The following is a 10,206-nucleotide window of genomic DNA, read 5'->3' as shown; positions in this document are numbered from 1 at the left end:
TTCTGTATGACAACTATTAAAGAAACTTGAAACTTGAAACTTGAACGTTTCTTGGAATTATTGTCCCTCCTAAATACTCATTTTAATCGACTGCGCATGGCATTTTTTTTAAGTTTGCTTGAACACTTAGATGTTATATGTTTATATGCAAGCCTGACATTGTCTTTGTAAATGAAGCGATATGATTGTCCACTCAAAGTCCAGGAAGTAGTCATTTCAAGCTATAAATGGTAAATGGTGCATTTATATAACAGCTTTTATCCAAAGCGCTTTACAATCTGTTCCTCACATTTGACCCATTCACTCACTACATTCACACACCGACGGCGGAGGCAACCATGCAAAGGTGCCAACCTGCTCATCGGGAGCAGTTAGGGGTTAAGTGTCTTGCTCAAGGACACTTTGACAGGCTGTAAATATGACATATATGTATCATATATATATGACATACTGTATCACCTAAGATATGTAAATAAAGTACTAATCGACCACATAAAAAAAGGTATAGCCATAAGTAATATATTGATGTATTTCTGAAAATGTATAACATGTACGTATTACAAATTACATATTCAAAGACTTTTAACTTTTAACATTTTCAGAAAACTGAAAATGTACACTAGGCTTTATATCTTAATCATAACCGTTAAGCGTTAAAGCGAACCATCGTCATAGCATTGCTGTGTTTGTATCAGGGTGGGTGGTTGGCTTATTCTAGTGGTGAGAGCACTCGCCCACGACAACGATCATTGTTGGTTCGACTCCCGGTTGCGGTGTTTGTTTAGGACTTTTGCTGATACGAAACTTAATATACCGTAATTCCTCTAATAGTGACCGGTATTCAAATACAAGCCGGGTCTCTATTAATGGCCGGGTGCGCTCTTGAGCTAAGCAATTATAAGCCGACCTCCTAATACAAGCCGGGTTACTAATATACTGAGCTGCATACTGAGCTAGTTACTTGATTTCACTTTGAAAACGTTGAAATTACCAGTGACCACCTGTAATTGCACTGTTTACTATTTCATACAGTACTTGGTTTCAATAAATGAACCCAGTACATTTTACTGGGTTCAAACTGATACAAAATGTTGATTTATTCATTATGATCTGTTTGAAAATTAGAAATATAGGCCTCTCTCTTATACATGCCTCCTCCTAATAAAAGCCTGGTACCCGCTACAGTTTAAGCAAATACAAGCCCGGGTCACTATTAGAGGAATTACGGTATTACATATATACAAGACGTGGTCGATTAAGGGGGGGTGAAAGTGGTAGAGTCCAGCTCCAGTTGTCCCTAACCCCTAACTGCTCCCGATGAGCAAGAAGTTGTGAAGCGCTTTGGATAAAAGCACTATATAAATGAAGTCCATCTACCATTCCATTTAAGTTTTCTGATGAGACATGCTATGAGACTAGCATGTCTCAATTTTCTTGCATCTTTTCGACGTCGAGAGAACTCCACAGTTCTACATGAGGAGAGGGAAAGAGGGAGCAGGGAGCATGAGTCAGGAGAGGGAGAGGGAAAGAGGGAGCAGGGAGCATGAGTCAGGAGAGGGAGAGGGAAAGAGGGAGCAGGGAGCATGAGTCAGGAGAGGGAGAGGGAAAGAGGGAGCAGGGAGCATGAGTCAGGAGAGGGAGAGGGAAAGAGGGAGCAGGGAGCATGAGTCAGGAGAGGGAGAGGGAAAGAGGGAGCAGGGAGCATGAGTCAGGAGAGGGAGAGGGAAAGAGGGAGCAGGGAGCATGAGTCAGGAGAGGGAGAGGGAAAGAGGGAGCAGGGAGCATGAGTCAGGAGAGGGAGAGGGAAAGAGGGAGCAGGGATCATGAGTCAGCAGAGGGAAAGAGGGACCAGGGAGCATGAGTCAGGAGAGGGAGAGGGAAAGAGGGAGCAGGAAGCATGAGTCAGGAGAGGGAAAGAGGGAGCAGGGAGCATGAGTCAGGAGAGGGAAAGGGAAAGAGGGAGCAGGGATCATGAGTCAGGAGAGGGAAAGAGGGAGCAGGGAGCATGAGTCAGACAGGGAGAGGGAAAGAGGGAGCAGGGAGCATGAGTCAGGAGAGGGAGAGGGAAAGAGGGAGCAGGGAGCATGAGTCAGGAGAGGGAGAGGGAAAGAGGGAGCAGGGAGCATGAGTCAGGAGAGGGAAAGAGGGAAAGAGGGAGCAGGGAGCATGAGTCAGGAGAGGGAAAGAGGGAAAGAGGGAGCAGGGAGCATGAGTCAGGAGAGGGAGAGGGAAAGAGGGAGCAGGGAGCATGAGTCAGGAGAGGGAGAGGGAAAGAGGGAGCAGGGAGCATGAGTCAGACAGGGAGAGGGAAAGAGGGAGCAGGGATCATGAGTCAGGAGAGGGAGAGGGAAAGAGGGAGCAGGGAGCATGAGTCAGGAGAGGGAAAGAGGGAGCAGGGATCACGAGTCAGGAGAGGGAGAGGGAAAGAGGGAGCAGGGAGCACGAGTCAGGAGAGGGAGAGGGAAGGAGGGAGCAGGGAGCATGAGTCAGGAGAGGGAGAGGGAAAGAGGGAGCAGAGAGCATGAGTCAGGAGAGGGAAAGAGGGAGCAGGGAGCACGAGTCAGGAGAGGGAGAGGGAAAGAGGGAGCATACAGGGGGAGCATGAGTCAGGAGAGGGAGAGGGAAAGAGGGAGCAGGAAGCATGAGTCAGGAGAGGGAGAGGGAAAGAGGGAGCAGGGAGCATGAGTCAGGAGAGGGAAAGAGGGAGCAGGGAGCACGAGTCAGGAGAGGGAGAGGGAAAGAGGGAGCAGGGAGCATGAGTCAGGAGAGGGAGAGGGAAAGAGGGAGCAGGGATCATGAGTCAGGAGAGGGAGAGGGAAAGAGGGAGCAGGGAGCATGAGTCAGGAGAGGGAGAGGGAAAGAGGGAGCAGGGAGCATGAGTCAGGAGAGGGAGAGGGAAAGAGGGAGCAGAGAGCATGAGTCAGGAGAGGGAGAGGGAAAGAGGGAGCAGAGAGCATGAGTCAAGAGAGGGAGAGGGAAAGAGGGAGCAGGGAGCATGAGTCAGGAGAGGGAAAGAGGGAGCAGGGATCACGAGTCAGACAGGGAGAGGGAAAGAGGGAGCAGGGATCATGAGTCAGACAGGGAGAGGGAAAGAGGGAGCAGGGAGCATGAGTCGGGAGATGGAGAGGGAAAGAGGGAGCAGGGATCATGAGTCAGGAGAGGGAGAGGGAAAGGGAAAGAGGGAGCAGGGATCACGAGTCAGGAGAGGGAGAGGGAAAGGGAAAGAGGGAGCATGAGTCAGGAGAGGGAATTTCAAAAGGAGACTGAAGGATGAGGGGAACAGAGGGAATCTAAACAATAACGAAAGGAAAAAGAAGGAGAGCGTATAATTAACGGACAGGAAAAGAAGAAATGCTACTGGATCTCATTGGACTGAGGGCGATTAGGAGAACAGAACAGACGGGGTATTTATATCAGGCGGGAACATCTGTGAGAGAGGAAACTGGAGACTGATCAAGATCACCAGAAGCGGTATAGTCATGAGAGAGAGAGAGAGAGAGAGAGAGAGAGGGAGAGGGAGAGAGAGAGAGAGAGAGGGGGAGAGAGTGAGAGAGAGAGAGAGAGAGAGAGAGAGAGAGAGAGAGAGAGAGAGAGAGAGAGAGAGAGAGAGAGAGAGAGAGCCTTTGAAAATTGATGCATTTGGATACAATTATGTAGAGTGCTTTCTGCTCAGCTCTTCCCGAAACAAAAAGGGTGTATGTGATAAGTAATGTGCCCCATAATGTCGATGCTGAAAGCTTCCTTGATGTTGTGGGTGTTTGTGATGCATGGAGGCGAGAGGGAGAAATGGAGCCCAGTAAATCGATGCTCGTGGCGGGTTTTGTCTGGGAGTTACCAGGCAAGAGTGTTAGACTATATACTGTACACTGTAAGAAAAAAAGCTGCAAGAAAATGGTAAATGTCTGGCATCGATGGTTTCCAAATACTTACTGTCAAATACAGTCAAATCAAATACATTTTACAGATTACAATTTACAACCTTTATTTAATGGTTAATATTTTGATAAAAGGAAATGTACTGTATTCGTATGGCATTTACACTTAAAGTAGAAAAACAAAAGTAATCTGTAAATTAATACAGTGAATTTCACGTGAAAAAACATAAATGTTTTACAGTGTATGTGTGTTACAAAGTGAGATCATAATATGTAAGAGCTGTCATTAGGTGATAGAGAGAGCAGATATGTGCGTTTCCCTCTGTGCCCATATTAGGAGTTCCAGTGACGAAACAACAATCAGGCCAAAGCCCATGAATGGAATTCCGCCCCAATCTGCCAGAGTAACCTGTGTCTTAATTCACGGAGTGTGGGCGGCTGCCCGCGGCTCGTTACCCCGCTGATTGGAGAGGGAGACAAAGGGTGAACAGACAGAGAAGACGGGAGGACCTTGACCGGCAAATCCATGGTGGACGTGAGTAGAGAGAACATTAACACTAGTGGTGGGGGAAAATATCGATACGTAGTAGTATCGCGATACTTTGCGTGGCGATACTGTATCGATACAGGGACGCCAAGTATTGATATTTTATTCTTTATTTATTTATTTATTTAAAAAAAGGTATAAGGAAGTTGCATTGTTCATTTCAATACCTGTAATAGTACAGTAGTCCACACACACACACACACACACACACACACACACACACACACACACACACACACACACACACACACACACACACACACACACACACACACACACATATGCATTCAGTTAAGTTGGAATATGACTGTAATACAAACAGTTCAGTTTGTCAGGTAGATGCAACACAGATGACAGCGTTGACATCTGTCTGCTTGAGAAAATACCACGTTCTGCAATAAAAAATGATCGAAGTGAGATGAACAGACTGAAAACTTTCTTTTATTAGATAAAACATGTTGACAAAGTTTTACTTTGCAGTTGAAAAAAGGTAATAAATCGCAATATATATCGCAATATTAATATCGCAATATATCGCAATATATTTAGTATCGCAATACTATCGTGTATCGTGACTCAAGTGTCGTGTCGTGATAGTATCGTATCGTGACGCCTCTGGTGATTCCCACCCCTAATTAACACGCTGCGTATGATCTGTTTTGGAAGGAGGACGCTGTTCCGTGCCACTGCCCCCCCCCTCGCCTGTCTGAGGACCCACTCCGTGCCACTGCCCCCCCCTCGCTTGTCTGAGGACCCACTCCGTGCCACTGCCCCCCTCGCCTGTCTGAGGACCCACTCCGTGTATGAACCCCTGCCTGTCGGACTACCCTTCCGCCACGCACATCCCCTGGACTGTCCGAGAGCCCGTCTCTGTGTCCCGAACCTCGCTACTGGACCTCCACCATTCTATTGGGATCGTCGCAGGGGGGCGACAATGGCTCAGGAGGTAGAACGGTAGTCGTCTCTCTGGAGCGTAACGGAAAGAAGCATTTTGTATAAAAGTATTCTGTACTTCTTCTGTATGACAACTAATAAAGAAACTTGAAACTTGATCATCTGGAGGTTCCCGGTTCTAGTCCCGCTCCTCCCGGGCATTGTGTCGAAGTGTCCTCGAGCAAGACACTTAAAGGAAAACTCCAACATTTTGGGAAATTAGCTTATTTGCCATCTACCCTGGAGTTAGACAAGAAGATGCATACCCTTTTTTCTTCTCTGTGCGTGCAGTAGGAGTAGGAAGACGCGCACCGTTAGCCTAGCTTAGCGTCAGTCACTGGAAGTGGGTTCCTCCATTAGCTTAGTTCCCAACGTCTTCCTACTCCTACTGCATGCACAGAGAAGAAAAAGGTATGCATCTTCTTGTCTAACTCCAGGGTAGATGGCAAATAAGCTAATTTCCCAAAATGTTGGAGTTTTCCTTTAAGCCCTAATTGCTCCAGACGAGCAGGTCGGCACCTTGCATGGTCGCCTCTGCCGTCGGTGAGTGAATGGGTCAAATGTGAGGAACAAATTGTAAAGCGCTTTGGATAAAAAGCGCTATATAAATGCAACCATTTATTTATTTTGTCGATGGGGGCTTGCTGTGTGTATTAACCCCTTCCTTCCCACTGTAACAAAGGTAGCAGACAGGGGTAGGTGGAAGGTGCAATATGGTTGTACAATTAATCAAACACAGTCAAATAGCTTTAGCTCCCCGCTGGACAATGGCCAGGGGCATTTATTTAACCTCTTAAGCCCGACGGGTCCGGTACCGGACCCAAGCCATAAATCCATCTCTACAGACTGTATGAATAAAATAGATTTATTTTTCCAAATGTAGCCAAGAGTAAAGACCCTAACCATGTCACAAAAGCAGTCATAGTATATATTTTCAGCAATACGTTTGTTTTGCGTTGTCTTGCGTTGCTGGTAGGGTTAGCTCGCCTAGTGCAGCTTTCAATACACAGTAGCAGGAGTTGGTTGGGCTTGACGTGCCGAGACAGCTTGTACACGACCCTCAGCCTGTCTGGCCTCACGTGGTATGAGGCTGCAATCCATCACCTGGAAGACAATAGGCGTGGGAAGAGGACTAACAAGCCAACTCCAAAACCCTCCCCCAGAGGTTAAATGGGTTTGCGTAGGGCCAACAACCCTACCTGGAAAAAAAGCACGTTACTAAAGCATCTACGATAATTCAAAACCAACTCGACCTGGGAAAAGAAGGGCTCCCACACAGGAGGCGCATGACGCCGTGCAGTGAAAGCCGAAAGGAAGCTGTAAGGCCGACTCCCCTCTTAACCCCCAGGAAAACCACCAGAATTGCCACATGGAACATCAGGACGATGTACGAACCAGGGAAGACAGTCCAGGTAGCACAGGAAATGAGGAACTACAACATTTCTCTCCTTGGCTTGTGTGGCTACAAGCAGGACAACTGAGATTGGCATCTGGGGAGATGGTGCTCTACTCCGGTCATACAGAAGAAGGCGCCCCACACACGGAAGGGGTGGCCCTGATGCTGGCTCCGGAGGCACAGCGCTCTCTCATTGGTTGGGAACCGGTGAACCCACGAATCATCACCGCCAAGTTCACCACTAAGAAGGACAACATCAGACTATCCATCATTCAGTGCTACGCGCCGACAAACGACACCGAAGACGAGAAGAAAGACAATTTCTATGAACAACTGCAGGCTGTACTGGACAGACGGAGAGAAAAAGATATCACCATCCTCATGGGTGATTTCAACGCCAAGATAGGAGCCAACAACATAGGCTACGAAGACATCATGGGCGTACATGGATTGGGGCAGATGAATGAAAATGGAGAAAGGTTTGCAGACCTGTGCTCCCTCAACCAACTGGTAATAGGAGGCAGCATCTTCCCCCACAAACGTATCCACAAGGCCACATGGAGATCTCCAGATCAAGTTACGGAGAATCAAATAGACCACATATGCATCAACAGAAAGTTCAGGAGGTCATGGCAAGATGTACGAGTCAAGAGAGGGGCAGACGTGGCATCAGACCATCATCTTGTGCTGACGATCATAAAACTACGTCTGAAGAAGTATGCCACAACCACCGGCGCAAGAACCAGATATGACGTTGGACTTCTTAGGAACAAAGAAATACAGAGTAGATTCCAGATCAGCCTTACCAACAGGTACCAGCAACTACAGGAACAGGATGAAGACACAGGTGTGGACATAGAAACTCAATGGCAGCACACAAAGACGTTGTGGCTGGACACCTGCAAAGAAATATTGGGAAAGAAGAAGACAAAACACAAGGAATGGGTCTCAATGGAAACACTCCAGAAACTGAAAGAAAGAAAGGAGAGGAAAGAGATACTGAACACAAGCAAAACAAGATCAGCAAAAGCAAAGGCACAGGAAGAATACACCCAAGCCAATAAGGAGGTGAAGAGTAGCATTAAGAAGGATAAAAGAGATCACATAGACAACTTAGCCAAACAAGCAGAAACAGCGGCAGGGCAAGGCAACATGAAAGACCTCTATATGATCACTAGGAAGTTAGCAGGCAAGTTCCAACAAACGGACAAACCGGTAAAAGACAAACAGGGAAACCCACTTATAACAACAGAGGACCAACGGAGAAGATGGGCTGAACATTTCAAAGAACTACTGAACCAACCAGCCCCGACAGAGCCAGCGGACATTACACCAGCGGAGAGAACACTTCCAATAAACTGTGATAAACCCAGCAAAGCAGAGATAAAAAAAAAGCTATTATCTCAACAAAGGACGGAAAATCTGCAGGACCAGATGAAATACCAGCAGAAGCCATCAAGGCCGACTTGAAGACTGCGGTAGATATGCTTCATAGCCTCTTCACCAAGATCTGGGAGGAAGAAAAGATTCCAGAAGAATGGAAAGATGGAATCATCATCAAGCTACCAAAAAAGGGAGATCTTACCAACTGCAACAACTACAGAGGAATAATGCTTCTATCAGTACCGGGAAAAGTACTCAACAGAATTATACTGGACAGAATGAGTGTTGCTGTGGATCCCATGCTTCGAGACCAGCAGGCAGGCTTCCGGAGCAACAGATCTTGCACGGACCAGATCGCCACCCTGCGCATCATTATAGAGCAATCCATCGAATGGAACTCTCCATTATACATAAACTTCATAGACTATGAAAAAGCCTTTGACAGTGTGGATAGAGAGACTCTGTGGAAACTGCTGAGGCATTATGGTATCCCAAAGAAAATCATCACTCTGATTCAAAACACCTATCAAGGAACATCATGCAAAGTGTTACATGCAGGCCAACTGTCAGAGAGTTTTGAGGTCAAGACCGGTGTGCGTCAGGGATGCCTCCTATCGCCCTTTCTATTCCTTCTAGTCATAGACTGGATTATGAAGACCACCACAAAAGGAAATAAAAACGGCATACAGTGGACCCTATGGACACAACTGGATGACCTCGACTTTGCTGATGACCTGGCTCTCCTGTCACACAACTACAACCAGATGCAGGACAAGACAACCAAGCTGGCAACTACATCCCTTGAGACTGGGTTGAGAATAAACAGGAAGAAAACCAACCTAATGATGATCAACACCTCTACCAACAACACAGTCACAGTAGGTGATGAATCCATACAGGAAGTCAACTCCTTCACTTACCTAGGCAGTATCTTGGATAAGAAGGGCGGCACAGATGGCGACGTCACAGCAAGAGTAGGCAAAGCCAGAGCAGCATTCATCATTCTGAAGAACATCTGGTCCTCCAAGGACATCGCCATGACAACCAAAGTGCGGCTCTTCAATTCAAATGTCAAATCTGTCCTTCTCTACGGTTCAGAGACTTGGAGAATGACGAAAAGAACATTGCAGAAGATACAGACCTTTATAAACAGCTGTCTGAAACGCATCTTTGGGATCCGGTGGCCAAACAAAATCAAGAATGAGGAACTATGGCTGAAAGGAAGACAGGAACCAGTGGAGAAGCAGATCCTGAGACGAAAGTGGGGATGGATAGGCCACACTTTGAGGAAACCGGCTACCAGTACTACACGCCAGGCCCTGACTTGGAATCCCCAAGGGAAGCGGAAGAGAGGGCGGCCTAAGAACACCTGGAGGCGGGACACTGAGGCGGAGCTCAAGAGACAAGGAACTACCTGGGGGGAGGCAGAAAGGACAGCCCAAAGCCGTGTTGGATGGAGAAAAGTCGTAGATGGCCTATGCTCCATTGGGAGCGATGGGCCTAAGTAAGTAAGTAATACGTTTGTTTACCAATAGTGTTACAAAGGGTCAGATTAAACCGAATATATATATTTATTGCCTGAGATCCCATGTATAATATTTGTATATCGTTTGATATCCCCTGTATATTCCTTGTACAATATATACGGAATATCCCTTTACCTGGTAGCAGGACAGACCATAATATTCGTTCTCCTATTGGAAGCGATCCCCCGGCGCCACTGCCTTACCCCCTCGAGCTGACTTCAAAGGTACCGACGAGATATGTCTGTACATGCCCAGCTTCTGCCCATGAATACGGCTACCAAAATACGAATGGTACTATTTGTTCACAGCGCATATATATATGGCGCAAGTAAAGTAGAACCTTCTCTTAGCCTCTTAGCCTCTTAGTCCATTGTCTCGTTCTGTTCCAGTTATCCAAGCAACGTCTCACCCACTACGCAACGTGGGCAGAGCAGGGCTCGCATTGCCCCAAGATAGAGTCTCGTGTTATCCTAATACATTTGTTCAATGTATCGTTCGCTATTTATTAGTAAACCTTCATTACGAGTCAAAGACCACGTGGAGTGA

The sequence above is a fragment of the Notolepis coatsorum genome, assembly GCF_963971535.1.
Source record: "Notolepis coatsorum genome assembly, contig: SCAFFOLD_576, whole genome shotgun sequence".
In the NCBI taxonomy this organism is placed as follows: domain Eukaryota; kingdom Metazoa; phylum Chordata; class Actinopteri; order Aulopiformes; family Paralepididae; genus Notolepis; species Notolepis coatsorum.
The sequence above is the reverse complement of the archived record's forward strand: the minus strand, read 5'-3'. Positions refer to the sequence as shown.